Genomic DNA, 21,209 nt, shown 5'->3' with positions numbered 1-21,209 from the left:
TACCCTGCAAGTACTGTTGAACATGTACATTTTAGTACCAACAAAATGGAGATGGCCCGAGCTCCAAGACAGAGCACATACTGAAGGTTCTTGTTATACCCACTTAAAACAGATGTGGGGAACCTTTGACCCTCCAGATGTTGCTGAAGTAAAACTCATAAGAACATAAGAAGAGCCTAATAGGTCAGGCCAATGGCCCATCTAGTCCAGGACCTGAACACAAGAGCATCCTTGCCTCCTGTAGTTTCCAGCAACTGGTTTTTGGAATCATACAGTTTCTGATTATGGAGATACAACATAGCCATCATGGCTAGCAGGCATTGAGTCTTATCCTCTATGAATTTGTCTACTCCTCTTTTAAAGTCATCCAAGTTGGTGGCCGTCACTGCCTCTTGTGGGGGCATATTCTGTAGTTTAACTTTGCACTGTGTAAATAAGTACTTTATTTTGTCTGTCCTGAATCTTCCAACATTCAGCCTCATTGGATGTCTCTGAGTTCTAGTGTTATGAGAGAGGGAGAAAAACTGCAGTACTATTCGTGTTATGCGAGAGGGTTCACTGCACTATTCTTCTTCAATGCTTTTTGGGAATGGTGGCCAGCCCCACGGTCCCACTTAAAATAAAAGGGGAACGAGGCTTTAGTGCTTCTGTTGCAATGCACAGCCTAAGATGCAGACATCAATTTGAGCTAAAGTGCATTCAGGTTCAGTCTTATAACTGAGAGGAGAAAAACTTTTCTCTATCCACTTTTTCTATGCCATGCTTGCATAATTTGATACACTTCTATCATGTCACCTCTTGCTCGCCTTTTCTCTAAACTAAATGTAAATGGACTTCTTTCAAGTCGATTCCGACTTATGGTGACCCTATAAATAGGGTCTTCATGGTAAGCAGTATTCAGAGGGGGTTTACCATTGCCTCCCTCTGAGGCTGAGAGGCAGTGACTGGCCCAGGGTCACCCAGTGAGCTTCATGGCTGTCTGGGAATTCGAACCCTGGTCTCCCAAGTTGTAGTCCAACACCTTAACCACTACACCACACAGGCTCTTCTCTAAACTAAAAAGCCCCAAATGCTGCAACCTTTTCTCATGGGGGAGTTGCTCCATCCCCTTGATCATTCTGGTTGCCCTTTTCATTCCTAGCCATTGGTCATGCTTGCTAGAGCTGATGGGAGTTGCAGTTCAGCAACATCTGGAGGGCCATGTATTCCCTAAAGCAGCCTTTCCCAACAGGTGTGTCTCCAGATGTTGTTGGACCACAACTCCCATCAGCCTCAGCCATTGGCAATGCTGGCTGAAGCTGATGGGAGTTGTGGTCCAACAACATCTGAAGGCACACTGGTTGGGAAAGGCTGCCCTGAGGAATGGATGGATGGATGGATGGATGGATGGATGATTTGATTTATATCCCGCCCTTCCTCCCAGCTGGAATGATATGAAAGACCTGCACCTGCAGAGAACCACTACAAGTCAGAGGAGACAACACTGGGCCGGATGGACAAATTGTCTGGCATAAAGTAGCTTCCAAACAGTATGAAAGGATTTTGGAGTCCATAAAAGTCAAGCAGACCCCTGCATGTAGAGGAAATACAATCTGCATCTTATATTTTATTTCCAAACTTCAGGGGAGTCCTCCTGCCGTTAGGTAGTCAAAAGAGCAGCACCCCTGCACAAAAGGATGGTACCAGCAGGCTTGGAAGAACTAATTCTCCCCAGCCATCAGCCCTAGTAACCACCATGGCCAGTGGTCATGGATGGTGGGAGTTGTAGTCCAGAAACAACTGTAGGGCCACAGGTTAACCACCTCTGAAAAGGACAGAAACAACCATGATCTGAATAGATCACATACACAATGAAACTGTTTTTAAATGTCCTCAGGGCTGCCCATGGAAATGAACAGAGGAATCCAAGGTAATTTACAGCGCCTTGCAAAAGTAGCCTGTGCTGTGGAAGCGCCCAGTTCACACAGATGAAACTGCCCTATCGAGGACAAGTTGCTGTCAAATTGTCAGGATAAAAACCCCACTGTATTGGTCAGGCTGTGGATCTGAAGGAAAATGAAGACCAAAGAGCATTCTACAGAAGTGAGAGATAATATAATACAAATGCATAGATTAGAAAAAGGGTATAAAATAATATCCAAGTGTTTGGCTATCCCAGTGAGCACAGTTGGATCAATAATCAGGAAGTGGAAGCTGCATCACACCACCCAGGCACTGAAAACTCAGAGCTTTGGCCAAAACTCAAAGCACTATGTGTGGTGCAAACCTAATACTGCCAATGCCTCAAGACACACCATCCCTACAGTGAAGTATGGTGGTGTCAGCAACATGCTGTGGGGATGCTTCTCATCAGCAGGGGCTGGGCACCTTGCTAAAACTGAAAGAAGAACCTATGGAGCAAAATGCAGGGAAATACTGCAAGAGAACCTGCTTCAGTCCACTAAAAAACTGAAGCTTGGGAGGAAATTCACTTTTCAGCAGGACAATGATCCCAAGCACAAGGCCAAAGCAACACTGGAGTGGCTCAAGAACAAAAAGGTGAATGTCCTACAGTGGCTCAGTCAAAGTCCTGCTCTCAATCCCATTGAGAATCTGTGGCACTCTTTGAAAATTGCAGTCCACAAGCAACGTCCAATCAACCTGAACAACCTGGAATGAATCTACCAAAAAGAATAGGCCAAAATCCCTCAAAAACTGTGTGCGAAGCTGGTACATATCTACCCCAAAAGACTTAAAATTGTTATTGCAGCAAAAGGTGGCTCTACCAAATAGTAATGTGTGGGGGTTGAATACTTATGCAAGCAACATGTTCAGTTTCCCAACATAAAACCAATGTCACCTTACAATAATTGATGTTGAGTTTCAGGGCTTCAAAATAAAATATCATACCGAACGAAATTACAATGTACCATTTGTAATTCAGTAATATGAGAGCACTGGTCAGGGGTCTGATTACTTTTGCAAGGCACTGTATCTGAGATTGGGCATCAGTGTGTTCACCCTTACCCTCCCCCCAAAACAGCCCCCCAAAGGTAGCAGCAAAGAGAAGAGTTTCTGTTCTTTCTAATCAAGTTCCTGTTAAAAATCACCACCACCTTGGTAATGAAAATTCCACAAGAAATGTAGTTTGTTGTAGTTAGCTATTCTCTGGTAACCTCAAGACTCGATTATTGTAATGTGCTCTACATGGGGCTTCCCCTGGTTAGGATGCTGGAACTGGTGCAGAATGCTGTGGTCAGGGTGCTAGTAGGCACTACTGGCTGGGCACATATTGCCTCAGTTCTGAAAGACCTATACGGCTGGTGTAGCACAGTGGGGAGGACAGTCTGGCTGGGAGTCCAGAGTCTGTGAGTTCAAATCCCCGCTCGTGTCTCCTGGGTGTCAAGGTCCAGCTAAACATCACCCCACAGTGAGTGGTTCAGGGGTTACGTGCCCTGCCACCTGTGCAGCCGTGGGCAAGCGACATAGTCCCAAGGAGCCCAGTTGCCCCCCAGCTGGCAGCTGCAGACAAGGAAGGGGCTGGCTTGTGCAGCTGTGGAAAGCTGAGCAGGCCCTAGCCAGCTGGGGAGGGCTAGCCTCAGAGGGAGGCAATGATAAACCCCCTCTGAATACCGCTTACCATGAAATCCCTATTCATAGGGTAGCCATAACTCGGGATCAACTTGAAGGCAGTCCATTTCCATTTTTCTTAAAGACCTACACTGGCTGCAGGTGTGGTTCTGAGCCCAATTCAAGGTGTTTACATTGATATACAAAGCCCTAAATGACTTGGTCCCCAAATGTCTGAAGGGGTAGCTACACCCATATAGAACTGTTGGGTGTTGAGATATGCAGGAAAGCCCTGCTGGCAGTTCCACTGCCCTCTAAAACTCTGGAGGTAATGGTACATGAGAGGGCCTTTTCAGTGATGGCCTCCAGATTGTAGAACACCTCCAAGGTATGTCTGGCATACTCATTTTGACATCAGGTCAAGACACACTTTTTTGCATAGGCTTTTGAAAGTTAAAAGATGAGGTCAGGATATTCCTCCCATTTAATGTTTATGTATTACTTAGTTTAATTATATTGAGCAGTGTGTAACCACCATAGTACTGCATGTTGAAGGACAAGCTATAGATTCCTATAAATAAATAAATAGTCCCTGGATTACAGGTTAGAAGGGGCGGTAGCATAAGAGAGTGTCTTATTACAGCTCTGCAATACAGTTCACACTGAATCCAGCAGGTCAGACTCTTGAGTGGTTTAGAATAAAATTGCAGTGTTATCTAGCAATATTAAACCACTATTGCTCATTGGAGGTTGGGCTGAAGCTCAGATAACACAACAATCTTGCAATGTTATCCATTGTTTTCTTCCCCACACTGTGGATTGGACTGAGAGAGTAGTGTATAAAGCTCTTCATAACAGCTCACTGTTATACCCTCATTGCAAGTTGGAGGGCTGTGCCAAGATAGTGGCATACAGCAGACCTGCAGTGTAGTCCACTTAATATTGCAGATCAGAGGTAAACCTGAGCCTGATTTGGATTCTAAGTCAAAAATCCCCCTTACCTCTCAGGTTGCAGGAAAGATCAATCTACATCAGTTGCCTCCTCAGACCTCGTCTTAGGTTAGATCAAGCACTCGGTTGCATGCAGATGCTCCATTGACTTGCATCGGCACTTTTAAACGTTGAAAAAGTAAACAAAAACAAAAACTTTACACATGAAGTAAGACCGATGAGCAGGGATCCCTGTTTTTGATGTTAATTGTTTTGTTTTTTCAACTCCCTCAGCCACCGGTTCAGGTAACACATGCACACTGGGGATACCCTGCAATGTTTTGCTCTGGGGCCCCACTAGTTATCTACTATTTACATCTAGGCTAACCTTGGACTCATGGTGCAGTAGCTAGCCTATTGCTTCACCACATCCCCAGATCTGAATTCTTCAGCTTGCATCCAGGTTTGAAAACTTGTTGGTAAGAGCACAGCAATAACATTTATGTATTTCTTTACATGGTTTTTATCCTATCTCCCCATCAGTCTGAGTTGGCTAACAATACATTTGAAACAAAAACAAAACAAAAATCATTGTGCATATGCAATTGCAAAAAAAATGTATTTGAGCTCATTTGAGATCAGTTACAATGATCACTGCATCATGACTTAATTCTGTTCATAACATGCACAGACTAGATCATACAAACCAGTTGTCAGAGTGTACCTTCTTAGTGAGGAAATACAAGTCACATGTTGCCACTGTGTGAAATCACTTGTCACAGGTTTGTATTTGTGAGCAAAGCAGCTAGCAGTCAGAGATCCTGACTCTGCTTTGATCCTAGCTTCTCTCTCTCTCTCTCTCTCTCTCTCTCTCTCTCACACACACACACACACACACACACACACACACACACTGCCACCTGTATTTTTCCTCTGCTGAATTAGAAAGAGATTGTGCTCAATTAATTAGGACCCTTTCAGTGTACTGAAATGGAGGAACAGTCCAATCATGCTTGCTTGAAATTTTAGTTCAAAACTAGCTTTTTTTAAACAAATGGACTAAGAGATAGCTGCATTGACTGATCAATGACAGAATATACTTAAAAATTCAGTTATCTTGCTTTGAAGCTTTGTGTTGATTTTGTTTGTTTCATTTGTAGAAATACAGTGACACTGAGCGAGTAGCCATTGAATGTCCTTTTGTCATAGGGATACAAATATCATCCCATGTCCACTAGCAACCTTGGCAATGGAAGCAGGAATGTGTTGATGGAATTTGCTGATGTTATGAAGCTGAGAATTTGAAATGCTTAGATCTATACTCCAAATGAAGATTGAAAAATTATACAGAATTGTATAATTCTGTAGGCTTGAATAATAGAAATGGGATGGCCTTAGGGTACATTCCAGATCAACACTGATGCTGCAATATTAGTGTACCCACTACCAGGGTCTTACTTCTGAGTAGACATGTAAAGGATTGTACCATTAATTAATTCCATTTTGTATCTCATTATCACTACACAAAGCCCTTTACAGAGATTCTAGTAATTTGCAGTTTCTACTCCCTGCATTGCTTAGATTTTTATTTTTTATTTTTAAAAATTAATTTAGAAAACATACATCTTAACAAACCACATAATAATTGTCAAAACAAAACATAGTTTTCACATTATAACAAAACAAATCTTACAACTTAGTAAGTACTAGGAGTATTATAATCAATACAAAGTATAAAAATAAAGCATACAAGAGTTTACAAAACTATATTATTTTCATTCTCATTTTCCTTTCAGAGTACTACATACAAAGAATATGGATACATATTGACTTGAATCTTGTTATTCCAAAACATGATAAATTAAGACCACCTTTATACAAATCTATTTACTTGTCCATTTTTTCTCTTCTATGATATGTCAGTTATAACATTAATATTGTGTCCCAAACTTTATCAAACCAATCTAAAATTAATGGAGCTATTATTTTTTCCCATGCCTTAGCTATGGTTATTTTTGTTACAGTCAACAAATTTGAAATTATTTCTAAATCAGATTCTAATACTATGCCATCCAAGAGATTTAGCAATAATAGCAAAGATCATTTTGTATAAAATATCCAGTCACATCTGAAATTATATTGCATACAGTGATCCAATACTTTTGTGTCACTGGACAGCTCCAGAATACATGTATACAGTCTGCTTGAAATTTTAGTTAGAAACTAGCTGTTTCTTTATCCCATCTCCAACAATCTGGGTTTAGGCCTGGTTATGGGACTGAATGGGCCTTGGTTGCCCTGATGGATGACCTTTATCAGAAGGACAGGGGAAGTGCAACCCTGTTATTCTTACTTGATCTCTCGGTGGTTTTTGATACTATTGACCAGAGCTTGGAAGTAACTAGTTAGAAGCAACAAATTACTTGTAATTTATTACTTTTTGAGTAACGAGTGGGTAACTTCATTACATTTTGCTGGTAATAGAACGAGTAGTAACTTCATTACTTTTGAGGAGTAATTGTAATGTTTCCAGCATTGCCTTTGCGCATTACTTGGGGGGAAGCAGGGGAAGTCTTCTGCTCCTCTGATTTGTGAATAAAAATCATGTGCTTCAAATTGGGCTTCTGTGCAGCGTTGTTCTTCTTTCATGCTCTATGGGTGCTTAAGAGGCGATGAGGGAGGAGGTGGAGAGTGAGACGGGGTGGAGAAAACAATTGTTTAAAAATTGACAGGAGTGGAAGGAGAAAAGAGCTGGAGGCAATATATATATACAGAAAAATATGTGTGTTGGGGTATCATCATTGCTGGGGGTGGGGCGAGGGGATGTGAGATTCTGTTATGCCATTCTGTTAATCTTATGGATAAACAAAATTATTCTACTACCCTCTGTATGTGTGTGCTTATTTTTAATGTTGTTTTAGGCTACTCAGATGTGCATCAGCCAAGGCCAGCACCTTGTAGGCAATTTTTTTTAAAAAAGTAACTAAAATGTAATTGTAGCAATTACTTTTGAGTAAAAGTAAAGTAGTCAGTTACTTTCTGAGCGATTGCAATTGTAACGGTAATTACTACTTTTGGGGGGCCATGTAACTGTAACTTATTACTTTTTAAAAGTAATCTTCCAAACTCTGCTGTTGACCATGGCATCCTTCTGAGCCAACTTAGGGAGATGGTTATCGGTACTATTTTACAATAGTTCCGATCCTACCTCCAGGGTTGTTTTCAGAGAATAGCATTGGGTGATTGTCTTTCAGCCCCCTGCTAGTTGTGCTATGGGGTGCTGCAGGGTACCATCTTGTCCCCTATGCTGTTTAACATATATACATGAAGCCCTTGGGAGCGGTCATTAGATTTGGGGTGAGGTGTTAGCAGTATGCTGATAATACCCAGCTCTATTTCTCTGTAATATCTGGATCGGGAGAGGTCTGGACCGCTGCCTGGACTCAGTGGTGGGCTGCATGAGGACCAACAAACTGAGTCTGAGTCCTAGCAAGATGGAGGTGCTATGGGTTGGTAGTTCAGATAATTGGTCAGTTGCTTGCATTGGATGGGGTCGTACTCCCTCTGAAAGAGCAGGTTCAGAATCTGGGGGTGCTCCTGGATCCATCTTGTCACTAAAGGGAGTGAGTATCTGAACATCTGGGTGCTTGCTGCTCACTCCTTTGGGTTGCTGTCCCTCAAGACAGCTGAAGTCCCTGGAAAGTGCTGCAAGGACTGGGACCCCCTGCCTGACCCTTGCTCCAGAGAGGCTGCAGTTAATCTTGCAGCCTCTTGTATCAGCTGCTGGCTGGGTCAGGAGGCATAAAAGCACAGCTGCCCTGGGGCAGCGGGTCCGCCACCAGTGGGGTTGCCTCGGAAGGGGCAACACCAAAGGGCCTTGCCCCTTAGGGAGTCCTGAGGGTGAGGGCACTACCCCCTTCTATTACCTTCTTTTTTTAATTTGTTTTCTGTTAAACCAATCTAGAGGAGATTGGTGGTGGGGAGGGCATGTGGTGCGTGTGTAGTTCCTACACAGGGTGGGAGCCTGTGCAGGGAACTGAATCAGAGGAGAAAGTTGCCAGATGCCTTCAGAGTGAGAGTCTGTAACTGGCAGAAGGCTGGCCCTCCCTGGGTGTGAGACAGGAGGGGGAGTAGATGGGCCCTGCGTGAAAACGTTTGAATGGGTATGACTGTTTCCAATCCTCACACAGGCCTACTGGGATAATTCGCTCCGGCAGGTTTTGTTGGAGGGCTCATGTTGGGTCCATATCAGGTGTTTAGGAGGAGCCTTAATACGGAGGAACATGGGTGATGCCTCCCCAATTTCAGTGATCACAGGCAGAGGGAAATATAGCCATGGGGATGTAGTGAATTACCATAGAAGACAAGGGCAAGGCTATTTGTGCCTTGTTCCTTGCTGCCACTCCTCTCATGGATGGGTTCCTCGTTGCTCATTTGCTGTGCCCACTGGCCTGTGTATGTTGTTGTTCAATGCCAGATTGGTACACAATAAGACCACTCTCATCCATAATTTGATTGTGGATGAAGGTGCCGATTTGGTATGCATTACTGAGACCTGGGTGGGTGAGCTTGGAGGAGTTGATCTGACCCAACTTTGCCCACCTGAATACTCGGTGCAACACCAGCACAGGCTGCAGGGACGGGAGGGGGGGGAAGGGTTGCTGTTGTGGTTTTGGTGTACAAAGCCCTATACAGCTTGGGACCAGAATACCTGAAAGATCTTCTTACTCTTTATATACCCAGTTGATCACTGCACTCTGCAGGTGAAGGCCTCCTGCAGATACCATCTTATCAGGAGGTCTGTTCCACACAACATAGGAAACGGACCTTTAGTGTAGTAGCAATACCCTTTGGAATTCCCTCCCCTTAAATATTAGACAGGCGCCATCCCTGTCATCTTTTCAACACCTACTAAAGACCTTCCTCTTTCAACAAGCTTTTTAAGTAAAGACCTTATCCCAGTCTGCATCTGTGTTAGAATTGCTTCTTAAGATGTTTTTAAAGCTTTTTAAAAAGATGTTTTTCAGATGTTTTGTTTTAATATGCTTTTAAAGATGTTTTAATATATTTTAAAATCTGTTTTTATGATATTTTAGAGTGTTTTTAGTGTTTTTATTTGCTGCCCTGGGCTCCTACTGTAAAGGAGGACAGGATATAAATAAAACAAACAAACATTGTCTCAGTGCTGTAGAGTGTATTTTTAAAAGCTGGTGTGATGTACCAGAAAAAGGGAGATAAAACATCAAAGGAGGAAGCTGGGTTCTGGATAGTAGTGTAAAAAAATTAGTGAAAGCCGTTTCACACTTGCAGGCAATCTGATAATGTCTGCTTGGAAGTAAGCCCCATTGAGTTCAATGGGGCTTACTTCAGGTAAGTGTGCACAGGATTGTAGCCTTAATATTGCAAAAGAGTTTTCTATTTATCCACCATGTGCCTCTCAGCAAAACCCAACAATATTTGAAAAGATATATGTCATGCACGTGCACCATGCTTCCCAGTGTGTTTACAGACTTAACAAGGACAAATCAATATCCTTATCCGTCGCAAAGTTTATCTTTACTGCCCAACAGATTCGAAGGAAGATCCCCCCCTCCCTCCTAGTCAACCAGGCTATTGTAAATATACATATTTTTTATTCTTGGTTTTCTATTATGAGTAAAGTCAACTGTATACTGTATTTCGGGTCTTTGACCGCAAATAAACTTGATTGATTGATTGACTGATTGATTGAACATATTACAAAGTTCACTGGGAAACTCCCAGGGGATACATAGAAAACCCATTTTCCGTATGCTGTGTGAATTGGCCTCCAAGAGAACAGTGAGAAGGGTGAAAATTCAATGCATTAAACAAACAAAAAGGCTTCTAATCATGAAGGAAAAGGCATAGGAAAATGGCCAGGCAGAAGAAGTCTATCCAGAGTAATTGCTGAAAGCTTTGTTCCTCTTCAAATGGTGTAAGCTCACACACAAACCAGCATGCAATGGCAGACGACAGAATGTGCTGCAGAGTGAACCCTCTCCTTGTGCAGTTCTCCTTAACACAGCTCGCTCGTGCTTGCACATACACATGCTAGTGTGATTGATCTTATACACACTTACCTGTGAGTAAGTCCCACTGAACTGAGTGGGACTTTCTTCTGAGTAGAGAAGCATAGGATTGTAGTACAAAAAGTGAAAGGTCATATATTCATTGAGTCAATGACACTGATGAATAATAAATAGTTTGGGTATCTGATATTATCTAATACATTTGAAAGGTTAAATGAGACCTTCAGGTACCGATCACTCATAGAACTGGTGAAATAACAGGTAAAGCAAATTACATTTTTGGATGTCCCACATTTCCAGCCGGAAGCAGAATGTGTTGCTGTCATTGTTCAGTGCCCTGGAAAAGAACACTGTTCACAGACGTAGACTGTGAAGAGCTGCATAAAGACCTCGCAGCATTAGGAAAGTGGTTCTTAGGTTTAGGAAGTGTGCCTTCCTGGATATATGCAGGCAGTTGTCAGGTTCAAGTTTTTCCATGGCAACCCTCAAAATGAAGGTTGCCACCTTTTCTACTGTGGTGCTGTTTCTGTACTTTTAATAGCAGCTGAGCACACCTGAACCTGCAGGTGAAACTTTTCCTGTCCCTTTATTTCCATGCTGCTGTTTTTCTGACACTTGTCCTGCATGCCATGCTGCTGTTAAAGGCAAAAGAAAAGGCAGTTTAAAGAAGGTGGCTATCCTGCTATCAACTTGCCTCTATTGGACATTTCATCATATACAGTCTGGCTGATCACAATCAGCACAAGGATGGATGCTAAATGTTAATTTGCTGGCAATGGGGATAATTGAAGCAACTCTCTTATATTTTGCAAGGTTGATTTGTTTTTGTTTTGTTGCTTTGCAAGCTTTTCTCTCTGCAAGCCCAGATGTCAGCCTACTTTTGCTTTGATTTTGCTGCCTCCAGGCCCAGGGCAAGAATGAACAACATCAACTGAACAGGCTTTTCTTTGGAACATAGGAAGCTGCCTTATACCCAGTCAGACCACTGGTCCATCTAACTCAGAAATGACTATTACACTGTCTGGCAGCAGCTCTTGTGGGTATCAGGCAGAGGTATTTCACAGTGTACCTGGAAATGATGGGGATATTTTGCATTCAAATTCTGCATTTGTGATATCTTGTGTATATTAAACAAGTTTATGTAGTTACTTTATTTGCATAGTTGTTCATTCTGATTGCAGTGCTTGGGTTGCTGCAAAACTCAGGTTTTTGCCCCCTCAAACTACTGAAGGGACTGGGGGAAGAAGGGGTGGGCACTATGGGCACATGGCAGAAGAGCAAGGCCAAAGGGCAGGTGTGGGGAACCTTTGGCCCTCCATTCCTTTTTTCCTCTTTACAATCATGAGGATGAAAAATGTTTTGTTTTAACTGAAAGCTGATTCTCAGGAATCCTAGTCCTGTGCCAGATTCTAGATTCAGAGCTTCACGGAGGACATACAAAAAGCATAGAAGAATATACACAGCAAATGCCTGGCTTTGTACTATTTCCCTTCATTATGCCAGGTGTTCCATAATGGGCACTAGTGCCAGCATTTGTCCTGTGCAAACACATGTCCTCTCCCTTGACACCCTGCTGCTGTAGCACAAACTGGGTACAGTGACCAGCCTAAGGGTCACCTTTTCCTGTCAGCTCTTTCCAGGCTCTCAAGATATCAGGGCCTCTCCCACCAAGCTCACCTCCATATTTCCTAGCCCTAAACCAACCAAACCTTAATTCTTATTATTTGGTGGTAAAAGTGAACAGAAACAGGTAGAGAATAACAGTAAAACATGAAGGAGCTTTCTGGCAGGTTGTTTTATGTATGGTTGTCATTGAACTTGGAGGACCAGAATAGCATTCTGGAAGTCTGGGGAAAATCTGCCATCTACTTGCATCGTTGCCTTTTATCCCAGCTTCCTTCCAGCCCAGTCTCTGCCCTCTGTCTTCCCCAAACCTCCAGCCCAGATCTGTCTGCTTATTTTATTTGCTGTTTCTACCAACAAAGGACAAGCTACTCAACAGGAGAAGGGGGTGCAGCCAGGGTAAAACACCTGTCATTTCCAGAAATGGAATACAAGAAGAATAAGAAAACTGGAGTATGTATGAAGGGACTAGGACTCCAAAGGGCAGGTGTTTGTGGATAAGAGGCTCTGGTCACAGCAGTGGCAAGCTGAGGCAGGCATCAGTATGGGTGTGGCAGGTTATCATGGCTATAGTGCATGAAAGATGCAGACTGAGACCATGAACAGGTTCTTCTAGGTGTTCAAAAGTGAGTCAGGTACAGGCCACACTCAGTGCAGTGTGTGTGTGTGTTCATGTGCACATGCGCACATGTTCCAGTGTATATTGAATTTCAAACCTGCCTAAAAGCCCATCTCTCTGACACAAAACCCCAGCCTTCTAATTACAAAGTATTTGTGGGGGTTGTCTCTTTATAGAGAGAAAAAAGTACTTTGTCCATGATCAGAGACACACAGTGATTATTGCTTCACATCCTCCACAGCTGAGCCCTGGCCTTGCAAATAGGTACTGGGACTAGCCTTATTCAGGCTTAGCCCATAGTGAGTCCTGTGGTAAAGAGGAGGCTTGACCCACTGTTTCCAGGCACACTTTGCCAGGTGCAAGCCAGGAAAGACAAAACAGGCTGAGGCAGGGAAGCTTTTGAGGCCCTAGTCAAGTTCTCCTCATGCCTGGTATTTTGCCTAACACCCTCTCCCCCACATGCTGGTCCCAGCTCAGCAGGGCTTTGGCTGGAGCTGCTGCAGCTGTTTCCCATTTAGACATGGATGAAAAAGATGCATCTTTCAACTTTAAATGCACTCCCCTCCCCATCATGCCTGGCTTCTAGCCCATCCAAAGCCCTTCCCCCACTTCCAACATGCATACTTGTGAAGCTAGTCAACTCCGTCCCAAAATCAACAGCAGTTTAGTGGCAACATGATTTGCCAAAGCACACAGGGACAGACCCTCCTGCTAACTGCCAAAGGAAGCAGGACTCTAATCTTGGAATCAATTCCTGTGTCCAGTTCATCATAGGATGCATCAGGATGTAATCTATACAGTACGGCTAGAACCACACATTACCGTGCCAAGGTAATGTGTGGGTAGGGGGAAGAATTTGCAGGGGAATTTGATGGACAGCAGGAAAAAATGGAATCCTTCCCCTAACTGCCTATTCTTCTCTGCAAATGCCCCCACAAAAACTGTTTATCCTAGCCAAGTTTATTTCTGGTTTCAGAGAAAGGATTTTCTAAAATATTTTAAAAACAGGGAAGGGCCATTTGCAAGGGAGTGTCAGAAGATGGAGAAAAGTTAAAGCATCTCCTCTCCTGTTCACCAGTTCTCTGCAAATGCCCCCACCCATCCATTAGTGTTATAAGCAAAATCCTGTGCTTCCTTTGTAATGTGTTGTTCTGTCCTAAGGCTGGAGGAGTTCAGACCAGGGGGTGGAGAATAGGCAGCCCTCCAGAAGATGTTGGATACCAAGTCCCATCAGCACCAGCCAGCATGGATAATGATTAGGTATGATGGGAGCTGTAGACCAGCAACATCTGGAGGGTCACAGGTTAGCCACCCTTGGTTTAGCAGATGCCTTGCTAGGGCTATAGAAGAAATGAGTTTACACATTCACATTCTTTAAAATTCTCTCTTTAAAAAGCAGGGCAATTCCTGCTAACTGCTATCCACAAGAAGCAATGGTTCTCAACTATTTATTTACTCATTTCATTTATTTCCTACTTTTACTGAAGGAGCATGAGGTATTGTCAATGTAGTCTCCCCCCATCTTTTTGATCCCCAAACAACCTTGTGTGGCAGGTTAGGATCAGAGAGAGCTACTGGCTCAAGATCACTCAGTGAACTTCATGGCTGAATGGGGATTTGATCCTAGGTTTCCCTGGCCCTAGTCCCACACTCTAATCACATTGTTACCCACCAAGCTGAATACACCCTGCTGGCCATTTACGGGGCCCACCAGGGAATCAACAAATCTGCTAATGTTGTTCCTTTCCTGGGATCAGGAAAACACTGGGTGGGTGTCATGCCTAGTGGGGTGTTTAGCTTACGGGATCGCAAGTTGGGCAGGCCTGTACTAAATATAGGAAAAGTTTCTTACCATTAAAACCAATTCAGCAATGAAATAAGTTCTGGTTTGGTTGTGGAATCTCCTTTCCTGAATAGACCTCTCAGAGGGCTGCTTTAGATCCAAACTTGATGATAATTTTGTGTTTCTTCCTTCTCTCTCTCTTACACACATTTACACACAGAGGAACCATGGAAAAGAGGAATTATTAACCTTTTCCTTCCTGCCATCTGTCAACTCAAAATCATCCCCAGTTGCTTTTCTCCCTGTCAAGGAAAAGATTCACAAACACGCATCTTTTCTCCCACTGGCATGAAAGCAGCTTGGAAAGGATGATCTTTAGCAGACAAAATGCACGAAGGGAAAGGGTTAAGTAACCCCCGGTTACTTTTAATTAAAAAAAAAGCTGGTGGGGGGAGGAAATAATAAAACTGCCTGTGTAGCTTTGGGCTTCAGATAACGGATATCTAAATATCCTAGAAGATAATGGATATCCTGTAAAGATTGAACTTGTTATGTTCCTTCCAAATCTGTGGGCCACTTCATACAGTCATTCTCTTCAGTGTGATGTGTCTAGACTCCAAAGCCATCCTGAATTTCTCTGTATGCTCATGATGGGTGTGACATGGCCTTAGTCTGTCTGCAGATATAGCTGCAGCAACCTGACTTAACAAAAGTTAAGTCTTCACTTTTTGAAGCCACTACAATCATAGAAGCAGCTGCTTGGCACAATAGGCTATATCTGTGTACCACTTGAGCTATACTGGGGTTTCTCCTTCCTTCAATCTCATACAAGGATGAGACTGCACAGAGAAGCTAAGTATCTACTTTATTTGCATAAACAGGCCATTTATTCTGTTACACAGGCAGGAAACATCTGGCCTGTAGTCCTAAGTAGTCCTGCCAATGGTCCCATTTGGCCTACAAGGCTGTTTCCTCCAAGTCCACCCCACTTGTTCTACACCTCGTATGACATCAGGTGTGAGGCAGATACAGTCGCAGCTGTAAGGGAACAATTAGGAAGCAGGGTGTTTGAAATTTGGTACCACACCCAGTGGGGACTGGGATTGGTTTTAAATTCAGTGCTGGGACTAGCTGCACCTCCTTCCTGAGTTTCTGAATGCAGTTGATACTCATCACAAGCAGGGCTTGCTTTTTGTGCAAATGCAAGCCCTGCTCTTAAACAGGGGAAGCGGCGCAATATTCTTTTTTTTGCAGCTGTGGTTTTTTTTTTGCTGCAAAGGGAGAATCAGGAGCATACATGCACTCCCAATTCTTCCTTTGAAGTGTGTTCATATGACATCAGGTGACTGAGAGGTGAGTTGACCTGCCCACCTATCAAAAGTGGCCCGTGGAGGTAGGCCAAATTCAGTTTCCCTCTCCTGTTCTATTACTTTCATTCTGTGATGGTGCTTCTGTAGCTCTTTCTTTTGTTGTGGACCACACAGTGTCCAATTGCTCTTCTGTTTGGTCTTTTCTCTCCACACCCCCATCCCACCTCAAAGCCTGTTGATACCTTCCTCCTGTGCAAGGATAGTGCCCTTTTAGCTACATGAATTGGCGGTTGGAGAATTGAATCAGCCCACAGATGACCCTTAGTATTGTACCGTCTTGTAGGCAGGCACTGCTTCTTATCTCTCTAGCTACCAACAGTAAAAACCAACTCCTCATGCACGAGCACACACACAGAGGATAACATCAGCATGACTGTGGGCACAGCTGCAAGATGTTGTGTCTTTGTCCCTTCCACAGGACATGCAATTATCAGCCTGGGAAAAACCAAGAGACTGCCTAAAAGTCATCTGTTCATTGCAGCTCCACTGTTTTAGGCCTGCCTAATGCATGTGAGAGGCACCCTTCCCCTTGCCATGCTTAATAGAAAGATAGCCGGAATTTCCATTGCCCCCAAACTTCCCTTGTATTCCTCATGCTCTCTCCAGCCAGCTTCTTCAGTTATGCCTCAGTCCTGACACACACATACTGCCTTGTGCTATATAACTTTGCCCTGCACATTTCCCCTGGGCATCAAATTCCCATGCCCTTTGGAGGCCTCTGTCATAAACAGCCCCTTTTCCTCCACCAGGATGGAGGCACCAAGCTCATATAGTATGTACCATGACATCCACTTCATTACAGTAGTGGTCTTGCCCTGAGACAATGAGCAGCTGCCAGCTCTTTGAGGTGGCAAAATTGGGGTACCTTTTTAATTATTATCAAGGTATCAGATGACATCAGGCCTTTTAATTCCAATCTGTCAGGTGTTCCAGGTTTTGCGCCAACTTCCTCCACCCCAATGTGTTTTATGCTGGTTTTAAATTGTTTCAGCTGCTCCTGTGATTTATGCGGATTTCAGTTGTGTCGGCTTTCTGTTTTGTAACTTTTTGTTGTTGTTGTTGTTGTTTTAAGAGTTTTTATTGTATATTGTATTTTATATTCGACTGCCATTTAAACTGCCCAGAGAACTTTGTTATATAAGCAGTATGTAATAAATAAATAGTAAGTACCTTAATTGAGGGCACAAATGTTGATGTCCTTTTCTATTGAGAAAAACCTTTTCAAGCCCCTTTCTCCAGGGAGAAGTTGCATCACTTTCATTTTACTAAAATGCACTGGGCATTTTTAGCTCTAATTAATTCGTTTTTGGGTACCAACATGTGGATTGCCTCTCCTCTGGGTCTTCTTTTTCTCATCTTATAGTGTTGCTCCTCCTCCTCCTCCGGGGGGGGGGCAGAGAAAACCAACCAGTTGGAAAAGGGATGGAAGAAGCTGAGGGGCCCTCCAGACATCCTTTTTACTGTGCATTCATTATGATTTGTGCTCATGATGGTATTGGGGCAATTATATGCAATCCAATACCATTTTCCCTTGCAAAAGGTTCAGGGCGATCATCCTGCTCCAATAACTTCCTGGTGAGATCCTGTAACTTTTTATACCACAGATGTTCTGGGTTTCTTTTTGTTCTACTTCTGTTGTGCTATAACACAAGTGTGCCCCTCCAGATGGCATTGGGGAAACATCACAGAACAACTAATAAAGCAGAATGATTTATGTACTGGACAGGTCTAGTATAAATCTACTACTAATGCACTATTATTGGCATCAATGACATGTTGCATAATATTTAAAAAAATGGACTGCCTTCAAGTCAATTCCGACTTATGGGCGACTATGCATAAGGTTTTCATGGTAAGCTGTATTCAGAGGGGCTTTACCATTGCCTTCCTCTGAGGCTGAGAGGCAGTGACTGGCCCAAGGTCACCCAGTGAGCTTCATGGCTGTGTGGGGATTTGAACCCTGGTCTCCCAGGTCATAGTCCAACACCTTAACCACTACACCACACTGGCTCTCTGTTGCATAATATACCCCCCCCACACACACACACACAAAACCCACCAGTCTAGATTGGGTCCGTGATTGGGAAAGAGAGTTAGCCTTTTCCTTTAAGGCAGTGAAAACAAAGGCCAGTCCTGCTTTTCTGGTGCAAGGGGGATCCACCAGACCATGCAGAATACCTTGATTTTAGGCTGTTGACTGGGGGTTTCCCTCTCAGTCCTGACAGATCAAACCTATGAACAGGGAAGCCTTGCAAAAGTACTCAGACTGCTGACCAATGCTCTCATATTACTGAATTACAAATGTTACACAGTAATTTCATTCTGTATAATATTTATTTTGAAACACTGAAACTCAAAATCAATTATTGTAAGGTGACATTGGTTTTATGTTGGGAAATGTTTGTAAGAAACATAAAAAACTGAAACATGTTGCTTGTTGTATTCAACCCCTGTGCTGTGGAAGCTCCCGGTTTACACATATGAAAGAAACTGCCCTATCCAGGACACAGTTCCCTTACCATTGGCCTCCACCTGTGAACCATTAAAGTTGCTGTCACATTACCAGGATAAAAATCCCACTGTTGAAGGATCATTGGCCAGGCTGTGGATCTGAAGGAAAATGAAGACCAAAGAGCATTCTACAGAAGTGAGAGATAATGTAATACAAATGCACAGATTAGAAAAAGGATACAAAATAATATCCACGTGTTTGGATATCCCAGTGAGCACAGTTGGATCAATAATCAGGAAGTTGAAGCTGCATCATACCACCCAGGCACTGCTAAGAAAAGGCCGTCCCTCAAAACTCCGCATTCAAACAAGAAGGAGACTTGTGGGAAAAGCCACAGAGAGGCCAACAATCACTTTGAAGGAGCTACAGAGTTCAGTGGCTGGGAGTGGAGTAATGGTGCACCAGTCAACCATATCAAGAGCTCTGCAGAACACTGGCCTATATGGGAGGGTGGCAAGAAAAGAGCCGTTACTCAAAAAGTACGATCCAAAAGCATGTCTGGAGTTTGCCAGAAAGCATGAGAGTGCCCCAGCTGTGATGTGGGAAAAGGTTTTGTCATCAGATGAGACTAGGATAGAGCTTTTTGGCCAAAACGCAAAGTGCTATATGTGGCACAAACCTAACACTGCCCATGCTTCAAGACACACCATCCCTACAGTGTAGTATGGTGGTGTCAGCAACATGCTGTGGGGATGCTTCTCATCAGCAGGGGCTGGGCATCTTGCTAAAACTGAAAGAAGAACCTATGGAGCAAAATGCAGGGAAATACTGCAAGAGAACCTGCTTCAGTCCACTAAAAAACTGAAGCTTGGGAGGAAATTCGCTTTTCAGCAGGACAATGGTCCCAAGCACAAGACCAAAGCAACACTGGAGTGGCTCAAGAACAAAAAGGTGAATGTCCTACAGTGACCCAGTCAAAGTCCTGCTCTCAATCCCATTGAGAATCTGTGGCACTCTTTGAAAATTGCAGTCCACAAGCGACATCCAACCAACCTGAACGACCTGGAGCAAATATGCCAAGAAGAATGGGACAAAATCCCTCTGACACTCTGTGCAAAGCTGATACATACATACTCCAAAAGACTTAAAGCTGTTATTACAATGAAAGGTCACTCTACCAAATATTTATGTGTGAGGCTTGAATACTTATGCAAGCAACATGTTTCAGTTTTTTGTTTCTTACAAACATTTCCAGACATAAAACCAATGTCACCTTACAATAATTGATGTTGAGTTTCAGTCTTTCAATATAAAATATCAAACGGAATGAAATTACAATGTACCATTTGTAATTCAGTAATATGAGAGCATTGGTTGGGGTCTGATTACTTTTGCAAGGCACTGTATCACAAGATATTCTGACAGCCTCACACTCTGTGTTCATGTTCACCCTCATCTAGCCCCATAGTACTAACTCCATAGAAGTGAGAATAATGTCTCTAGTGGGAATATGTGTTAATGAGTATATGACTTCAGACACTGGTGGTACTAATATACAGCTACCAGAGTGCAACTAAGAAAACAAGGTACATGGCCAGTGCTGTGGCATTTAATCCAGAGAGCTGCAATGTGCTGAAATAGATTAGTTAAATAGGCTGGTTCTCTAGCAATTTCTTCAAAATACAGTAGCAACCCCCGGACTCACCCAACCCACAGTATTCTTCCTAATTCTACAGAGGCTGCCTTGGTGTTTGCTGGATGTTTTGGCTACATCATTATTCGTAACACTCTAGTATTTATTTACTCTTTCCAAGTGCTCAAAGTGCCTCATATGCATTCTTTTAGCAAGGTAAGAGGCCAATATTACAAAACCCTTATCGTACAGCCTATGATATATTGGGAGCGCTGTGCTTAAGTAAGATTCAGCTGCCAGTCTGATAGGCTTTTGTACATGGAGTGTGGGGAGGTACCACCTTGACCTTTGCCTCAGGCAGCGAAATGTCTTGGGCCTGTCCTGTCTCCATGCCACCCAATCCTTTTCATAGATAGATTCCTGGCTCAATTCCTGGTTTGGGAAGGACCATGACTTAGTGGTAGAGCATCTGCTTTGCATGCAGAAGGTTCCAGAATCAATCCCTGGCATCTCCAGGTAGGTCTGGGAAAGACTCCTGGTCTGAATCTCTGGAGAGCCACTGCCAGTCAGTGTAGACAATACTGAGCTAGTTGGACCAATGGTCTGGCTTGGTATAAGGCAGCTTCCTGTGTTCCTAGTTCCCACCAACCCATCCTGGCTACCCCCTTTCCCACGAGCTGGTCTGCAGAGCTTTCGCCTTTTTGAAAGAGCTGCCTGGGTCCAGGACAGGTGGTGCCGGTAGTGCAGCCGCAAAAGGCAAGGCAAGAAAGGCAGGGCCTCAAGAACCATGTCACCAACTGTCTCAAGGATCTCTCCTCCCACCAGGTGCATCAGCAGCAATTGCTAGTCCAGACATGAAAGGTTGGCACTGCAACTGCATTGAAAGTCAGAAAAAACAGCAACAAACCAGATCTTTAAAAAGATGGAAGGACAACAGGGAAAACACCAAAATGTCAACAGTTTGGCAGCGATGTCACTGGATCTTCTAACAACTGAGTAACAAACTGCATCAGTTCCAGAGAAAGTGGGTAGCTTGGAAGCACCCTTGGACATCTCTTCTACCAACGGCTGCTAGTCATGCTGGCTAGTATATGCTGTCTCCAGGAGCAGAGGCAGCATGCCCTGGCAGAAGAGAGTTATTGCCCTCATATCTTGCTTGAAGTCTTCCCACAGGCACTAGCTGGCCTTGGCGGCAAATGG

Source organism: Rhineura floridana, chromosome 3, assembly GCF_030035675.1.
Source record: "Rhineura floridana isolate rRhiFlo1 chromosome 3, rRhiFlo1.hap2, whole genome shotgun sequence".
Lineage (NCBI taxonomy): Eukaryota > Metazoa > Chordata > Lepidosauria > Squamata > Rhineuridae > Rhineura > Rhineura floridana.
The sequence above is the reverse complement of the archived record's forward strand: the minus strand, read 5'-3'. Positions refer to the sequence as shown.